Source organism: Ambystoma mexicanum, chromosome 1q (genome assembly GCF_040938575.1).
Source record: "Ambystoma mexicanum isolate Mex_15411 chromosome 1q, UKY_AmexF1_1, whole genome shotgun sequence".
NCBI classification, from domain to species: Eukaryota; Metazoa; Chordata; class Amphibia; order Caudata; family Ambystomatidae; genus Ambystoma; species Ambystoma mexicanum.
Genome location: NC_090922.1, coordinates 742,252,381 through 742,271,790, shown reverse-complemented (window position 1 = coordinate 742,271,790; position 19,410 = coordinate 742,252,381).

Below are 19,410 nucleotides of genomic sequence, written 5' to 3'. Positions count from 1 at the left end.
CTATATGCTGATTGGCGATCCTTTGCTTGACACATTTGATATGTTTCTAATGCATCGTCTATGGTGTCTTTGGTGTCTTTGGAGGGTAGTGGGTGAATTATACAGTGGTATAAAGTGTTGACTGCAGTATAAGGATCTAGAAGTTCAAATTGGCCAGTTGAAGATGAATCCTGAATTGTTTGAGTGGTTTCTCTTAAGTTCTTTGCAATGTTTATATCTTTGTAGTAATCAATGATTTATGCGAGATACTTTAGGGCTTTTCTAACTTTGTCTACCAGCTGTTGCCAAATTGTTTTGTCTTGTGTTGGTACACCATTAACTAGGATAATCAAAGATTGATCTATTGGCTGTTGCGCTCCTCAAATTCTTAAATTTTCATTATGCTCCAATGGCAAATATACTACTTTGCCACAAATGCCTTTTGTAATTCAGAAGGACACAATTTGGCTGTTTTGGGTTGAAGGCATAGTATAGCTTGAAATGGGTGTGTTGTTTGGATTATAATGCTCTCAAACAAATAAAGCTGTTGGAAAGGTTTTGGAAGTGGCAATATTTCCAAGTTATTAGTGACAGCACATGATGGCATTTGGTTATTATCAAGCTTTGTATGGCAATATGTGTTAAGTATTGAGGGGTCACTTATTTTGTATTTATTTTCTGTTATTAGATATAAAGCTAATTGGAACCACTGGGATTCCTCATTGTCCTCTATTTTGTAAGTCATATCTACAGTTTGGATGTTCTGTTTATAAAAGGTTCTGTAGCAACACAGACATACTTGGTTTACTAGTTCAGCAGATGTGCTTTTAAACTTTGCTATTTCTTTTTTGTATGTGTTTATTAGAAGATTGGTGTTTGTAAGTTTTTCGCTAATGTTCTCTAAAGTTACAGAATTTTCTAAGTCATCTTCACTTCAAAAAATATTTACTTTGGATGCGTTCTATTTGTTGAAGGAGTTCTTTGACTGCTCCATGTATGAGAATGTTATTAAAATGCTGCAGTTGTAAAGCAGGACTTTTTGCACAATACAGTCTCTGCCGAAGATTCCTTATAGTGCAATGGTTTGTTCCTAACATTTTTATGTGGAGGAGGTGGTTTTGCAAGCAGGTGCTGAAATGCAGGTTAATGAATGTCCTCACAGTCCAATGCAGTTGCGCAGTGGACAGAAGTCCCTGGTTTGTAATGTTTTTATTTTAATTTTGTCTTTTACTTTCACATAGTGATTGACAAATCGTCAAAAAGATTTGAAGGATTGTTGTCGTACGTTACACATTGAGCTGCATGGTCATTTGTAGATTGGATGAATTGGTAGGGTGAAAGGAACAGTTGACTGAAAGTTTGTTGCAGATGTTTTTCCGATAAGGGTTTCTTGTGCCATAATGATTTTGTCTCCCATTTCATAGCCACGGCCATTACTATGTATGGCAATTGGGGTTTTTTGATGTTGTTTATCAGCCTCTTCATTCAAATATGGTTCTGTGCAGCGTGTGTGAATCCATTCACCTTTATAGAAGTTTGCAAATGTATCTATGTTGACATTGCGCATGTTCAGAAGTACTTTTTGTAATTTACTGTTTAATGTTGTTAGTGGTTTCATTATGTTTAAAATTAATATAAACAATTTTCTTTTGAGCAGAATTGTGATGTCAATTAGAGCTTCCAGGATTAGTTTCCTGCTGTAATTTTAAGGGTAGAGCATGACTTTTCAGCTTTTTTCATAAGATTGTGAAGTACTCTCCGGTGGAACAATTTTTATAAAATAAATCTTTGGGAATGCTTAACTGCGGCTACGTTAAAGGAATGGTTCGATCAGAAATATTATTGTCCCTATGGTTTGGCCAAGTGCTTTTAACCATAATTCGATCGATCGTACAAAAATTTCATATGTTTTATGTCTCAGGAATACAAGCAAAATCAGCAGGGCGTGGCCATCTTGTGATAATCGTATAACTTGCCACATCGCCCGGGGTGACCTGTGTTTGCGGCACTAAATCATATCCCCCACCCCTGAGCCTGACATCACCAAATCATTTATATTTTCCACCTCTCTCCATGACGTTGCTGGGCAGCGTGGCCAAACGCGCCCAGTCATCACCTACGCGACTATACGCGGAACACCGGAAAACAACAAACATAGTCTCACAGCATGGCGCGTCACAATTAGAAATATGAAACTGTACTTTGAAAGGAAACAACACGACTGTACAATTGGTAAAGAACATTTATTTCACATTAAGGGGCCGATTCATGGAACAAACGTGCGCCGAAAATCCACGCGCAAGCAGACGCAAGCAGGCGCAAGCAGGCGCAAGCGGAAAAAAAGAGGCGCACGCGCACGCGTGCGATTCATGGAAGTCCCTGCGCGTGTCTTCCTCGAGATGTGCGCCAAACCCGTGCATGGCGCACACGTCACTGCAACATCCCGAAAGACGTGCGCAACGCGCACAGTGAAAGCGCACAACCTCTGCGCATACACTAGAAAGTGGGCGGAACACGGGGCGTAACGCACGGAATGGGGAACAACTTGCGAAAACAAGGGCGTAACTGGGGATGTACTGCAGGGAAGCAGAGGGAATGCCCACACGCACCCGAACCACACGTATTCATGGAACCGAATAGGGCAAAGCCACGCACAGCGAAAGACACGCACAAGCCGATACACGTCCGCCACACGAATGCAGGCGGTAGCGTCCCTGCGCATTACAAAAGTGGCAACATACAGCAATTGTGCGAGCGGGGCACGTGTATTTCGGGGGTTCGTGTGAACTTTCTCACGATCGGGCCTGGGGGAGTGGGCTACGTGTATTTCAGGGGTTTGCGTGAACTTTTTCACGGAATCGGGCCTGGGGGAGCGGGCTACGTGTATTTCAGGGGTCCGCGTGAACTTCCTCACGCGATCGTGCCTGGGGGAGCGGGCTACGTGTATTACAGGGGTTCGCGTGAACTTTTTCACGTGATCGGGCCTGGTGGAGCGGGCTACGTGTATTACAGGGGTTCGCGTGAACTTTTTCACGCCATCGGGCCTGGGGGAGCGGGCTACGTGTATTTCAGGGGTCCGCGTGAACTTTCTCACGCGATCGGGCCTGGGGGAGCGGGCTACGTGTATTTCAGGGATTTGCGTGAACTTTCTCACGCGATCGGGCCTTGGGGAGTGGGCTACGCATATTTCGGGGGCGCGCGGGAAGTGACACACGATTGAGCGGGGTACGTGTATTTCGGGGGTGCGTGGGAAGTTACACACGCAATTCCATCAGGTACGTAAATTACAGGTGTGCGCGATATCAACAGGGTACGTGTATTACAGGGGTGCGCGGGGAGCAGCACACTTGAATTGCACATGTGGGTCCTCCCAGGTGTTCCCTCTACACCCTCCACGGCCCCTGCAGGTGGCTCACACCACAGGGGCCTACCCAGCACATGTCATGCAGGCACCACACCCACCATGCCCATGCCCACCAGCCAACCCACATGTCAACTTGCACTACTCCCCCCCAACGCATGTCCCCCTGCACCCCCAGCCACCAGGGGCAGCCTCCACCAGGCCCCCACCCATGTCTCACACCACCCCCACCCGCCAGTCACCAGGGGCACCTGCCAGCAAGCCCCCACCCATGTCCAACTCATGTCTCCCACCACCCCCACCCCCCAGCACCATGGGGCACCTGCCAGCAGGCCCCCACCCATGTCCAACTCATGTCTCCCACCACCCCCACCTCCCAGCCACCAGGGGCAGCATCCACCAGGCCCACACCCATGTCTCCCACCACCCCCAGCCCCCAGCCACCATGGCCTGCCTCCACCAGGTCCTCACAATCCCCAACACAAATGTCATTACAACTCGCACACATGAGCCATACCACAGCCATATCGCAACTGCCACCACCATCCATACACATACAACAGCATGAGCAGCCAAAGGGGAGCCATACATCACATGCAACACAGGAAGTGCACCACACATGTACACACACCACCACACTTGCATGCATGTGTACACCCCTGCCAAGTGTCGCACTGTTCAGACGGCCATCCATGTCACATCTGCCAATCAGGCTTCCACATACCGCTGTCACATGCATCCATGTGGCATCACTGTTGCACCCCTGTCAAATACACACACATGCACATGTACACAGTGCTCATACATGCAGCCGAAAACAACATAAATGCGTGACATCACGGACATGTCTACTCACATACACATTCATCCAAACATGTGTGCCCACACAACTGCATTTGGCATGCAAGCCTACACACACAAGCACAATCCATGTCTCACACATCACAGCCCTCGCATGTGTCAGACCCACGGCCCTGTACACCCCCACCCATACTCGACCCCATACAAACAGATGTGCAACCTGCACACTACCGAATAATCACCACACTCACTGCTCACAATCAGGATGCATGTACACTCACCGCTCGACTCCAGATGGGTCTGCTTCTCTAGGACCTGGACGTGGAGCGCTGGGGATATGCGTTCCAGGACCCTCATCTGTTCTCCCGACAAGTGGCCCCGGCGCCCCTTGGCATCCGCTGCCTTCAAGAGGTGCCGGCCCTTGTTCAGAGTCCTGGACCTGAAGTCCTCCCAGCGCTTCCTGACATGTTGGAAGTCACGGACTGCCACCCCCTCCGCATTGATGGCAGTCACGATGTCAGTCCAGATCCGAGTCTGTCCTTCCTTGTCGGCGTGGGAACTTCCAAAGAGGGCATCATACTGGCCCAGGACTTGCTCCACCAGGACACCAACTTCGGTGGCACTGAAGCTGGTGCCCCTCTGCCTCTCTGGCCGGGGGTTGTCAGTGGTCACAGATGGTGTTTGCCCCGACATGACAACCCCAGAGGCAGGAGTGGGTGGGCAACTGGGTCCTGGGGCTGGGCTGTGGAGCGATGGAATCCCAGTCGGAAGTCTTCGGTTCCAGCAGGGGTGGTCACAGCAACAGCACCCCTGGCTGATGTGCAGGCAGCAAATGGCAGTGCACGTGGGTAGCAGGCAGTCAGGCAGCAGCAGATGGCAGGTGGGAGCGTGCTCGGGGCTCTGGGGGGCAGTAGTACGGCCTTCTGGGCAGGAGCGTGGTCTTCCGTGTGCATACGCGTGGCCAGCTTGATACGGAGTGATTTGGCACGTGAAAAATCTGCACGTCCGCGTGTAATACGAGGAAAGGGCCATGCGCGTAAGCGCGCGCGTGGAAACTGCACGTCCGCGTGTAATACGAGGAAAGGGCCATGCGCGTAAGCGCGCGCGTGGAAACTGCACGTCCGCGTGTAATACGAGGAAAGGGCCTATGCGCGTAAGTGACGTGACGCACGCGTGCGTTTCCCTCAGCACGGGTTAAAGGTGAGCGGGCCCAGCAGTTCGCTGTACGTGCCTTTCGTGGAGACCGACGTGTGTTGCTGCTTCCTGTTGTTTCGCGCGCCATCACAACTTCACAGCTCTCAAGGACGTATCTCTTCTTTTGGCGGGGGTATTGGCTACGCGTGTTTTTCTGCATCGCGCTAGTCAGACGGTGAGTCACACATGCTCTTTTTCCCACTGCGGGTGCCCCTGTGTATCGCACCCATTTTTGATGTCATAGTAGCCTGCGTGTCCCACGCGTACGCGTTATTCGTGTTACTGGGTGCCACCGTGTACTGCGGGAGGTTCAATCCACGCACGTAGGCTGCAGGGTTGCGTGCACGGTTTTACTGCAGTTTTGGGGTGCCTGAGCATTGCGTGACCCGTCACCACATCACCGGGGTCACATACAGCCTTGCAAGTGCAGGGGGGCTGTTAACATCTTGCTTCCCACCCCCTTCACCCGAATTGCCCAGGTCAATTGTGGTGTACACTTGCCATTGGCACCACTCCATCTGTGCCAGCACTACTACATCTGTGCCATGGTTGGGAGGCCACCAAAGGTGAGGGGCGCCTCAGCTGGGCGTACTCCTCGTGGCAGGCGTGGTCGGGGACGTGGCCGTGGTGACCAGGGAGTAGGGGGACTCCAGGGTGTCCAGGGCAGCCACAGAGGGGGAAGAGGCAGGGGTGCGCCACTTGAGCACAATGTTGTGCCATGTGTCGGTGCAGCCATGCCACCACCCCCTGTGGTTCCGGGGGATGCAGCTCCTGCATCTGGCACTGGCACCCATATGACCCGGCAGTCCGTTCCATCGACTGCCACGGGCCCAAGGGTGGTGGTAGCTGCAGGTGCAGCTGTGGACACCGCCACCTAGGCTCAGGGTCTGCCAGCGCAGGCTGCGTTGGCACTTGAAGAGCCCTTGGTAGATCTCCAACAGGCCAGGGGGAAACCATAGGGGCACGCCGGGCTGCTCAGACCAAGACATGTGTCCCTGGGGCAGTCATGTCATCTGCTGCCCCGAACAGCCGGGTGTTGGCAAGTGCAGGGGCAGATACTCCCAACAGCACCCCGGTTGTGAGTCTGCCAACCAGGACCGTTGCGGCCAACCACCCTGCCACAGCTGATGCTGCTGCGCAGGGTCCATTAGTGGGCACCCAGCTGCCACTGACACAAGTCAGGCCTCTGGTCATCCCTCCACCTGCCACTCCCTTGGCTCAATCCACCGAACCCACTGGCCATGCTGGTCAGGGCGGCATTAGCCAGCCAGGGTCTGCGCCACAGTCCAAGAGGAGGAAGGTTGCACCTGCAGCACAGGCTGGGACCCCACACACAGCCACGACCTCCTGCACGTCGAGGAAGAAGCCTTTCTGTAAGCAGGAACTGGACTTCCTCGTGGACTACGTGCGGGGCCACAGCCGTGACATGCTAGTGGGTGCCAATAGTCAGACCACGGCTGCCCAACGTGACACCCACTGGAAGCATGTTGCGGAACATGTCAGTTAATTCGGCCATGAGGTGCGCACGGCGCAGGAGTGCAAAAAGCGTTGGAATGACATCAAGCGCAGCACTAAGGCCAAGCGTGCCTCAAATTACAACTTGACTCTGGTGACTGGCGGTGGGCCTGCACCAGGGGAGGAAGAACTCACTCCGCATGAGGCTCTCGTTGCGGAGTTCATACCACCTGAATTGGTCGAAAGAGTGGGAGAGAAGCTGGACTTTGATGCCCAGTCCAGTGAGTGTTGATGCGTGTTTGTTGAGGACGTGTGTGTTTCACTTGTGGGATGTGTTGTGCATGATTGCTGCTACATGTGACGTGTACATGGTTCTGATTTGCAAGTAATGCAATGCTACCGTCATGCATGTCTCCTCTGCCTGCATGCGGGACTCCATGTAGGCATGCTCCCTTGTCCCTCCTCCGCCACTCTGCACCCCAGTTCCACCTTTGCACTGGTCTGCTCCAATCTTGCCAATGTGTAGTTTCTTGTCCATGTGTCCTGTGTAGATGCTAACTTCCAGCATAGAATCTGCCAGACATATGCCATGTCGTACAGCCTTAGTACTCGATGCAGGGTATCTCACTTGTACTGCGCATGGGTCAGATGTCCCGCAGGGACATGAGGGCCCATTCATGCTCCATGTGCATTGCACGCATGCCCCTATGTGTCCTTGACTGGATGATCACTGTAATATCAGTTCTTGGTTACATACATTGCCTGCCATCTCATCAGCCTTCCCATGTCAACTGTGCCTCAGTCCTGCGTTGCACACATGTTTAGGCTCTGACAATCTGTGTGGCTCACAGGCCTCAGCCTGTTCAATGGCCAATGCCTCTGTCCAACTCTTGTTGTGTCTTCTTCACACGTGGGCGGCCTCCGGAGTTTCCATCATGTGTCCTGCCCACTGTCCCAGCATCATTTGCAGTGTTGTCATTTGAATCACATGAAGCTGTTGATGCCAGTCAACACTGCCTGTCAATACACAGGTGTATGGTCAGCCTTTTGATACCATGATAGGCATCCCTGCTTTGATACTGGGGTGGAGGGGTGCTTGGCTTCTGGACATGGTACACATTGAATGCACAATGCACGTGATGTCTGATTTTGACATTGCACTGCCTTCACATTTCCTGGCACACACCATGTAGTGCTTGTACATGTAGGTAGTGAGTGGCGTACACATTTACTGCACTGCATAGACCCACTTCCATGGAAACTGCCACCTTTCAACAGGTCTGATCACTGAAGCTATTCAAAGTAGACCCAGCATGCATGCCAGGTCATATGTTGTGTGTCACATGTCTGCCTAATGCCTTTGCTGTCGGTGTGTGTGTGTGTGTGTCGTGTGCTTCTGACATGTGTATTGACCTTTTCCTCTCTATTTTTCAGGTGATGACGCAATGGAGGCAGAGGATGGTGTTGTCATGCCAGACACAGGGTTGGTAACGCCACATCAACCCGGCACTAGTGGGGGTCGTGGGGTGGTAGGCCACGAAAACCCCCAAGTGCTGCAGTCCATCTTGTCTCTGGCTGCCTATGAGTCTAGCCTTGATGACGACTCTGACGTCCATGTTGAGTTGGATGACCATCAAGTCCATGTGTCAGGTGTGAGTGATTCTGATGTGGACACTCCTCTGTCTGCGACACCTGCACTGAGGGATCAGACAGTCTTGGTTCCTCCGCCCGTGGTGGATCGGGACGCAGGGTCACCCTCCACACCAGTCACTGATGTGCCTGGGACATCACGTCGACGGGGGCATGTAGTCGTGCAGCCGCAGGTGGTGCCAACACAGTGAGGACCCCCGGTCCTTGGGTCCCGCAGGGGTCAAGCCCGGCAACGCGGTCACCGCGCGCAACCGCTGTATACTGAGTGGGAGCAAGACATGACTGCCAATTCCGAACGGCAGGGGGCAGCAATGGAGAACATCGCTGAGAGCATGGAGCGTGTGGCCCGATCTGTGCTCCCCCCTGCTAGGCAGGTGCTTCTCCAGCAGCAGGCGGCACGGTCCACGGCCCGCTTGCTCAGGATGGGCATGGCGGCCTCAGACAGGGCACGCCAGGCAGAAATGTCGTCTCTGCGTCAAGCAATTGCTGCTCAAGCAGAGGCGCACATGGATGCCTTGAGGGAGGAGTATGCTTCCCTCAGATCCACTCTGGGTGTCCTTATGATGTCCCAGAGGCAGCGGGCAGAGGAGAGGTTTGCACAGCTTGAGTCTACCATCTCGGCTGAGCTACAGGCTTGCCGGGAGGTGCAGCGGTTGTCCAGCCAGGCCTTGCAGGAGGAACTCCGTGTTACACGTGCTACCTTGCAAGAGGAAGCACGTGTATCACGGGAGGTTCTGCATGCAGACCTACGTCACATCGCCACACAGAACCAGGCTCACCCGTCCGGCAGACTTGCTGCCGACGAGGGGCAAGCTGCGGCTAGGCGTGGCCAGGCTACTGTGCCACGTCCTCCTTTCCAGGATGAGCCAGACTCGGACGACCATCTATCTCCCACATAGGTCGTGCTGTGCAGGCGTTGAGCCCATGGAGGATTTTTTTTTGGCTCAGCATCATCGCATGTGGATGTTGAGCAGCACCCTGTACCTCCCCCCTCCTGGGTGCCTCCCCTCCCCCCTGGGTCGTATGTGGCCATTTTTGATTTTTCCTCTAGTTTAGTTAGTTAAGTTTCTGTTTGATAGTTAGTTTAAATAGGTAATGTAGGTTTTCCATAGTTAGTGTAATTAGTTAATAGTTGATTTAGTTTAAAATTGCTAGTCTATTGTGCTTTCATGTGACGGTGCAGTGCTTTGTGGCTTTTGAAGGCATCCACTGTCTGTTCCAGCTGGGCCCTTCATGGTTGTCTTGTGTATGTGTTTGCTGCTTGGGTTCCTTGACTCACATATGCCACTCCTGCCTCCCTTATCCATGGGCTCGCAAGGATGGTTCGGTGTTACAGCATTTTACACAAGGGCATTGGACTGTCATATCTGTGGCATGTCTGGTGCTGTGTGACTTGTGTTGACACCCCTAGTGGGGATGATTTAGGTGTCATTGTCCACTGTTCAGCTTTTGCTAGATGGGGTGTATCATGATTAATGTGGACATTGATTGCTATGCATTGTGTAGTATGTTTCTTTTCTTTCCTGTACATGTGCTTGTAGCAATTCATGCTGTAGATAGTGTTCCACACTTTGGAGGTGAAAGACGGACTGATGGTGTGATTTGTGATGTGACTCTCTGACATGGTCAAGTAATGAGATGCCTGATGAGACACACACAGATGACTTTGAAGCATTAATCATGTGTTACATGCCCTTTCTGCAGGTGGATGAGCCTCCAGAGCACCTTTGCCAGCAGACATGTCCCATTGGACGACGGAATTCTGGACCCGTTTGTTGGTGCACACATGCACATGTGTGCAGAAGCAGAGGCACAGTGATTGCAGACCCACATCCTAGTACTGCTGACATGTTCCAAGGAACTCCAGGCAAGGTGAACATCACAGGGGGGCCACGACACAGCAAAGCTTGCACCAGGCGAGTTGCACATGCAGGCTTAGTCACAGCACTGAGGGTGAGCTTAGACGAATATTGGTGTTGAAGCACACAATGCAGCTCAGATGTGTTTGTGGACTGATGGCTGCTGATAGTAGGGTTGTCTGGGACACATGCAGGGGCAGTGGCACATACCCTCTGGTACACCAAGGTCCATTGAGCCACTTGTATCAACCATGTAGCCTTCCGAGACATGGAAAGGGGCAGCTCACAGGGACATGCAGCAAGGGACATACTCGGGTGCAGTGCATGTCTTTTCCACGTACTTCATGATAAATGCACTGCCAACTTTGTTTCGGTCATGGTGGTACACAACTTGCTCTGTAGTCATGGCTTGCAATATGGGTCTGTCTGCTTACCCAGGGAACATTGCATGTTGTGTGAATTGTGACACATTGGTGTTCCATTTGCCACGCACCCAGCAGCGGCTGCCTTACTGCATTGACTGTGTATGACCCGTCACAGGGGTGATGTTATATATGGGTACGAAGCATCAACCACAGATTGTCTGTTTGTAGAGTAGTCTGTTGCTATGGGGCATGTTTGGTGTTGTGTTTTTGTGCAATTGGCACGTACAGGTTGTTGACTGTGTCTCTCTTTGCAGCATTGCAGTGCTCCTGTAACCGGACCTGAGAGTGCGCAGGCAGGAGGCCAGCACTCAAAACCAGAGCTAAGTGTCTTGTTGTTTTTCTTACAAACTGCTCTGCATAGGCTTGCTGGGGAGTGTACTGATGCATGGATGTATGTGTGCTTCAATTTGGTATGCTATTTTCTCCCTAATCACCCGTGATCCTATGCAATTTTGAAACATGTACCCTCTACCCGGTGTTCCTGCTTCCCGTGCCTATCCAAGCAACGTTCCCTGACCCTCTTTCCCCACTGGGGTTGCGGATGCCTGTGTAAGCCCCGAACTTGCAGGCGCCAAAACCCTAGAGGGGGTGGTTGGTTCGTACCACTCCTGAGCCTGGACTACAGTAGGCCATGACAATGATGTCCAAGTCTGTTTGGATTGTGTATGTGTTCATGCAGGTTGTACATTTTCGTGCATTACCTAGTTTCATGTGTCATTCCACCTCCCCTCTCCTGCCGCTCATTCCAGTCATCCAGTGTGTCAACACCTGTCCCGACTGCATATCCCTGAACCTCCTTCCCCACCAGGGTCTCAGGGGCCTGTGTGAGTTTGACCTTGCAGGCACCCGGGACATGGTGGGGGTGGTTGTTTCGTGGCACTCCCGCGCCTGTACAGGGGACCTCTGACAGTACACATCCATTCATGGTGCATCATCCTATGTCATGTACCACACATGTCTCACATCCTGTCGTGACATTGTTTTGCTGTGCTACCTTGGTTGTTGCATCATTGTGGTAGTACTTGGCCCTTGTGAGGTACTGCTACGTCAAGTCATCTACTGGAGGGTGTTTGGGTTCGTTTTCATGCCTTGGATTTTGTGTTTCAGAAATGAGTGTGTATTCTGAGGGTTCAGGCATCTTTTTACACACAAGGTGGGAGATGGTGACGAAGGGTTAAGGTGATCCTGTGGCCAGGTGGAATTGAGGTTTGGGGGCTCCATGACCCAGGTGCAGTTGTTCAGTGGGTCATGGTAATTTGTAAGGGAGGGGGGGTTGTTGTTGATTGTTGCCTTGCCCTGCAGTGTGATGGGAACTCTGACATAGTAATGGTGGTATCCCATGTACATGTTGTGTTCTGCTGATCAATGCCTGTTCATGTGTTGTGTTTTCCTTTCAGGTGCGAGGGGATAGTTGTGGTTTGACATGCTGGGGTGTACACATGGTGGATGTTCACATGTGATGTGTAGGGAACACTGATGGTCACTTGAGTGCACATGCATATGTGGAGTGCATGTCCTTGCAGAACCACACACTTGCACTCTGATGCACTACATGTACTCCCACCCTTGCATATCCATGTGTACACTGTTTGCCTTCTGGTGCCCACTGTGTCCCGGCAGCACATGTTCAGTGACCGATCATGGATCCAGTACATGCCTGATTTGATGTTTGACGTGGTCTGTCACTTAGATGTGATGCTCAGGGTGTGCATCACAAACAATGGCTGTTCACTGTGCTGTGCGCTGAGCAGTGTGATGCAGGAGTAGGACACTGCACACATGAGCTGCAGTGTTGATTTTGCAATGCATGATGTGCATGTTGACAGGCATTCATTGTGATGTTACGTCCACGTCTGTTGTAATGCATTTGGAAATGACTTATTTTGGGTGGGAGGTTGTTGGTCTGTCATTTCATCTGATTCCGGGTCAGGCAGCAGTGTCCGATGCCACTGTGCATTTAGGACATGGCAATGTGTACCTTATCGTTACTGCATTGGTGTATGGGTATTGCGTGCCATGACATGTTGATGTTTGGGAGGGTTTGTGTGACATGACAGTGATGGCCATGGCCTGGTTTTCAGGTGTGTGTGATGCACACCTTGCATGTCCGTGTCATCCGCTTCTCAGAGCAACTAGCTGGGGGTAGATTTCTCTCCGCAGCAGGGCCCTCCCCTGGAACAGACTTCCGGCCTGACTTGAACTTGAGGGGAATCATCTCCAGTTCTGGAAGCACCTCAAGTCCTTCCTCTTTGCTTCTGCTTACTGTCTGCCTCTCCCTTGCAGAATTCTCCACTGGAACTGCACAGGAGCTGCAACTGGGCCACTCTTACCGACCTTGGTCCCTGGCCCAGCCACTCTCCACTTGCACTGCCTCCCTGGCAACCCCTGCACTGCAGTACTGTCTCTCTATCCCTACAGCCCTCCCTTCCCAGTACTTGTCTGCACTCACCTTTGTAGTTGCCACCAGGTGTCCTATGTATTATTTTTGCGGGCTACTTCCCCTGTACTGGACTCCCCCCCACCCTTCCCCTTGCACTTTTCCCATTCCCCCTACCCCTGCACTTGCACGATCCCAATGACACCTGGCCTAGTAGTACCGTTCTCTGTGTTCCCTTGTTCCCCCCTCCCTGCCTCATTGCGCCTTGGAATACTTGTGTATGGCCCATATCATGTCATATGTCATATGTGTGCCTTTTGGTCACACAGGATAGCTTGTGTTTAAGTAGCTAGGGATGCAGACGATGTGGCACTTCCATGGCAACTATCTCAGGGTGGTAAGGTTGTGACAGTTGACTGTCTCTTTGTCATCATCGATTGTCACCTGGTATGTGCCAGGCCTGTGTGCACTCCGCAGGGGTGGGAGTTTAGGTGAAAAATGTGGCCACAAGCTGGGTCCGGGCTTCCTCGCCACGTGCCCTGTCCCCTCCCATGGGCAGCGCCTGTGGTTGGGGATGTGGGGGCACCACCATGTCCACCGGGACGCCCTGCCGTGTTGCAACATTGTGCAGGACACATGCTGCCACAATGATCCTGCACACTACTGGTGGTTCATAGAGTAGTTGCCCGCCAGAGCGGTCAAGGGAGCGGAAACGTGACTTGAGCACTCCCAATGTGCGCTCCACTATGGCCCTGGTTGCAATATGGGTGGCGTTGTATCTTACCTGGGGTGGTGTGGTGGGGTTCCGGATTGGCGTCATCATGTGGTTGCTCAGAGGGTAGGCACTGTCCCCTGGGGAGATGATAATAGTTGAGATAATTAGGGTTTGGATATTTGTCTGTGTGTGACTTGCATGCATGTGCAAGGGCATTTGTACTGACCTAGGAGCCATGTGTCGCCATGCTGCCCAGCTTCCAGGGCCCGGCTCAGGGCGGACATTCTGTATATGAAACTGTCATGGGTGGAGCCAGGTTAGTTTGCATAGACAGAGGTGATGATTCCCTTTGCATCACATACCACCTGTACATTGATGGAATGCCAGTGCTTGCGGTTTCGGTAGATGTGCTCAATGGCCCTAGGTGGACGTAGGGCCACATGGGTGCAATCTATGGCACCGAGCACTTTGGGGAAGTGTGCCACCCTGAAAAAATCCAGGACAACGGCCTGCCTTTCTGCGGGTGTTCTGGGCATGTATATGTGCCTGCGGACTGAGGGGCGCGCTGTCATGATTGCCAGTACCTGGTGTAGGCAGCGTGACTGCATGGCCTGTGAGACCCCCCCCACTATGGCAGTGGTCCGCTGAAATGACCCAGTGGCCAAAAAATGCAGGACATTGAGCACCTTCTCCAAGGGGCTCAATGCTTGGGAGCAAAGGGTGGGGGATGTGAGGTCATCTTCCCACTCCCTGACCAGGTCTAGGATGATATGGGGTGGAAACCTATACCTGCCATAGACCTGGTCGTCAGGCATCCCAAAAAGTCTTGTCCGTGTTGCGAAAAATGCGTGCCCTGGCTATTCTCCTCCTCCTGCGGTGTCTCACGATCAGTGCAGCGACAAATGGGGCATTCATCGTAGCTGTATATACGCGTTTGTTGTTTGCGCGCACTTTTATGCTGTGCGCGGGGACGCTTCCGCCTGCCTTTGTGTGGCAGACGCGTTGACGCCTGTGCACGTCTTTTGCCATGCGCGTGTTTCCCGTGTTCGGATACGGTCCGAGTGTCATCGCGTGTGATTGGAGGGGAGTGTGCGTACACGCAAGTGGCCTGGGTACGTGTGTTTCCGGGTGCCCGGGAAGTTCCACACGCGATTAGCCTGTGTACGTGTGTTCCAGGGTGCCGGGAACTTTCACACGCGATTGGTGGAAATCCACGTGTGTTCTGTCATCACGTGCAATGAGGGAAAAACCTGCGCGCGTCACGTCACTTACGCGCATAGGCCCTTTCCTCGTATTACACGCGGACATGCAGTTTTTCACGCGCGCTGAAATGCGCATGCACGTCTGTACGCGTCACGTCACAGGGGCGCTTGCGCTTGAGGGGCCTTCTGTCCAATGAAAATGCGTATGCGTGCAGACGCGCTTACGCGCTAAGGGCCTTTCCTCAAATTACACGCTAACGTGCAGATTTTTCACGTGCCAAAACACTCCGTATCAAGCTGGCCACGCGAAAACACACGGAAGACCACGCTCCTGCCCGGAAGGCCGAATCACTGCTCCCCAGTGCCCCGAGCAGCCTCCCACGTGCCATCTGCTGCTGCCTGCCTGCCTGCTGCCACCGTGCCCTGCCATTTGGTGCCTGCACATCAGCCATCTGCAGGGGTCCAGTTGCTGTGTCCACCCCTGCTGGTACAGAAGACTCCCGACTCGATTAACATCGCTCCACAGCCCAGCCCCAGGACCCAGTTGCCCACCCACTCCTGCCCCTGGGGTTGCCATGTCGGGCACATCCACATCTGACCCCAGTGGCAACCCCCGGCCAGAGGGCAGAGGGGCACCAGCTTCACTGCCACCGAAGTTGGTGTCCTGGTGGAGCAAGTCCTGGGGCAGTATGATGCCCTCTTCGGATCGTCCCGTGCCAACAGGGAAGGATGGGATAGGATCTGGGCCGACTGTGTGGTTGCCATCAACGCGGAGGGGGTGGCAACCCGCACCATCCAGAAGGTCAAGAAGCGCTGGGAGGACTTGAGGTCCAGGACCCACATGAAGGCCCGGCGCCTCGGGGAGGGGGGCCGGGGCCGCATGAGTTCCATCCAGTTGAGGGTCCTGGAACGCGCACACCCAGCGCTCCACGCCCAGGTCCTTGAGAGGGAGACCCGTCTGGAGGTGAGCGGTAAGTGGCCAAGCATTGTTGTGTGAGACAGGGCATGTTGCAGTGTGCTGGTTGTCTGATACTTGCCTGCATGTGTGACATAGGCCATGTACGCATGTATGTGTGCAGGGACATCATGGGAATGCATGTGCGACCTGTAATGTGTGAACCGCACGGTTGTTGCATGTGTTTGAATGCGACATGGGGAGCCCTGTGCAGATTGCACACATGAGAGCATGGCAGTCTCTGTTCCTGGACATGGGTGGGGGCGAGGGATGGGTGCTGATGCTAGATACATATGTGGTATCCATGTCTGTGTGCCTGACCTGCGTGTCTGTGACTTGTGAGTGCCATGGATGCATGACACTTGTCTGTCACAATGTACAGATTCACTGATGCAGCCTTGTCATCCTTGTATGCACTGTGATTGGGGTGTACAGGGCCAGATGGATGTGACTGAGGTGAAGTGTGTGCATGTGATAGGCATGACCCATGATGCATGTGAGTCCCATTACATTGTATGAATCGAGAGTCCATTGGACATGCATTGAAATGTCCATGGCACGCACCATAACTGTCACTGTGTGTGTTTTGCCTGGACTGACACATGTGTTGTGGTGTGACATGATGGAAGTGTACTTTGACAGTGGCACTCATCTGCTATTGCTTCCTGTCTAGGGGACCATTGTACAGTACCCTGATGCGTGTGTTCTATGTCTCCCTCTACGCAGCGGCTAGTGAAGGAGAGGGCAGAGATGGCGCTGTGGAGCAAGGCGGCGGGGATGCCCCCACGGCTGCAGCGGAAGGGGTGGGTGAGCCCCCACAGGGGCCTGCTACGGCGGTAGACAGCGAGGAGCCATCCAGGTTGGTGGTTTCCACAGAGGAAGAGGAGGCCGCCACTGAGGCGCACATGGGGCCTGGTGGGGGCATCCCTGATGGTGCAAGTGGTGCAGTCCAGGGGCAGGGGCAGGAGACAGCACAGGTCACCGTGGAGGGGCCTGTGCATGTCGCTGTCCCTGAACCTGTGGGTGCACCACCTTGCACCAGCAGGGATGCCCCGTCCCAGGCCCGTCCGCAGGTAGAGGGGATGTCCATGTCATCTGACTCCCCTCCACCTGCGGACGAGGGGACCCCTGGCCGTGTGGAGAAGGTCCTGATTGGGGTCGCGATGCGCACGGCTGTGATTCGTGATGCCGTGCGTGCTTTCCAGGAGGAGCACGCAAGTCATCATGAAGAGCACCGTGCCGACGTGGCCTAATTGGGATTGGCCATGTTCGGGGGTTTCCTGCATGTGTCGGCCAATCTGGCGGCCCTCTCCTCCTCTGTGGAGACTATACGCCAGTCGTTCTCCTTGCCGTCTTCCGGCCCAGATGCCACCAGGGCCCCCTGTGGACCTGCCCTGACCAATGCAGCCAGCTCGGTGGGGATCCCATCCCTGCCACAGTCGGGAGTCAGAGGTCCAGCAGGGGTGGACAACACAGCAACTGGACCCCAGCAGATGGAGGATGTGACGGCATCATCGGGCAGGGCACGTGCACGACGGCGTCGGTGCTTTCCATCATCCTGGATGCCGTCGTGCTGGCAGAGGCAGTGGCGTTGGAGGCAGCAGCAGGCTCGACGTGGGAGGCATCATGGCTCGGGGCCATCAAGTTCAGAGGGGCAGGCATCGGCCGGAGGGCAGGAGAACCCTGGGATGGTAGTGTCTTCCGTGTGGGAGCAGTTGGTCCAGCGGATAGGTGCGGAGCGGAAGCGGGCGGAAGAGGAGCGGCTCACCATGGTCAGGGCGGAGTTCTCCATGCGTCGGGCATTGAGGCGGGCTGAGTGCCTCGAGGAAGCTCGCATGGAGTTTGAGGTGAACATGGGGTTATCCCTGCGAGACCTCGGGGCCAGGACAGAGTCCCGCCTCCAGCACATCGACATGGAGTTCGATGATGCCCTGGCCGGCAACATCACTGAGTGAGCCGCAGGACTTGCCCGCTGCCATTGTATATAGTTATATAGTTAGTGGTAGGTTTCCTTTGAATTATTATTTTTTTTTATTTGGTTGCGATTGGACAATGCGCCACTTTTTTGTATATAGTTCAGTTTTTAGTTAGTTGACATAGTTAGGTTTCATTTGGTTGGGCTCATGGACCCGGGATTGTCTTGTGTATAGTTCTTCTATGGATTTTTGGATTTTTTGGATTTATTTCATGGACATTCAACTTCTTTTTGTTGTTTTGCTTTGTGTTTTTTCTTATTTCATTTCCATTGTTGATTTTCAATACATTTTTATTTTCATCCTTCAATGTGTCGTATCATCTCATTCCTTTCATGCATGTCATGTTGGGTGTTTTAACATTCACTTGCAGCCATTATGTGTGACAGACATGTGTTCATTTGCATTATTTACATTGGGTGTGTAACATGTAATTGCCTTTGATATGTGGGTGGATGTGATAGTTGGTTGGGCCTTTTGGCAGGGGAGGATGGCCATTACGGACATGATTGGGGATTGTTGGGACCCAGGTGCAGGGGGGCATGGATGGGACATGGGTGGGGGCCTGCTGGCAGGTGCCCCACAGTGCTGGGGGGTGGGGGTGGTGGGGGCATGGATGGGACATGGGCGAGGGCCTGGTGGAGGGTGCCCCGCAATGCTGGGGGGTGGGGGTGGTGGGGGACATGAGTTGGACATGGGTGGGGGCCTGCTGGCAGGTGCCCCACAGTGCTGGGGGGTGGGGGTGGTGGGGACATGAGTTGGACATGGGTGGGGGCCTGCTGGCAGGTGCCCCACAGTGCTGGGGGGTGGGGGTGGTGGGGGACATGAGTTGGACATGGGTGGGGGCCTGCTGGCAGGTGCCCCACAGTGCTGGGGGGTGGGGGTGGTGGGAGACATGAGTTGGACATGGGTGGGGGCCTGCTGGCAGGTGCCCCACAGTGCTGGGGGGTGGGGGTAGTGGGAGACATGAGTTGGACATGGGTGGGGGCCTGCTGGCAGGTGACCCACAGTGCTGGGGGGTGGTGGGAGACATGGGTGGGGGCCTGGTGGAGGCTGCCCCTGGTGACTGGGGGGGTGGGGGTGCTGGGAGACATGGGTGGAGGCCTGGTGGAGGCTGCCCCTGGTGACTGGGGGGGTGGGGGTGCTGGGAGACATGGGTGGGGGCCTGGTGGAGGCTGCCCCTGGTGACTGGGGGGTGGGGGTGCTGGGAGACATGGGTGGGGGCCTGGTGGTGGGTGCCCCTGCACTGCTGGGGGGTGGGGGTGGTGGGGGACATGGGTGGGGGCCTGGTGGAGGCTGCCCCTGGTGACTGGGGGGGTGGGGGTGCTGGGAGACATGGGTGGGGGCCTGGTGGAGGCTGCCCCTGGTGACTGGGGGGGTGGGGGTGCTGGGAGACATGGGTGGGGGCCTGCTGGCAGGTGCCCCACAGTGCTGGGGGTGGGGGTGGTGGGAGACATGAGTTGG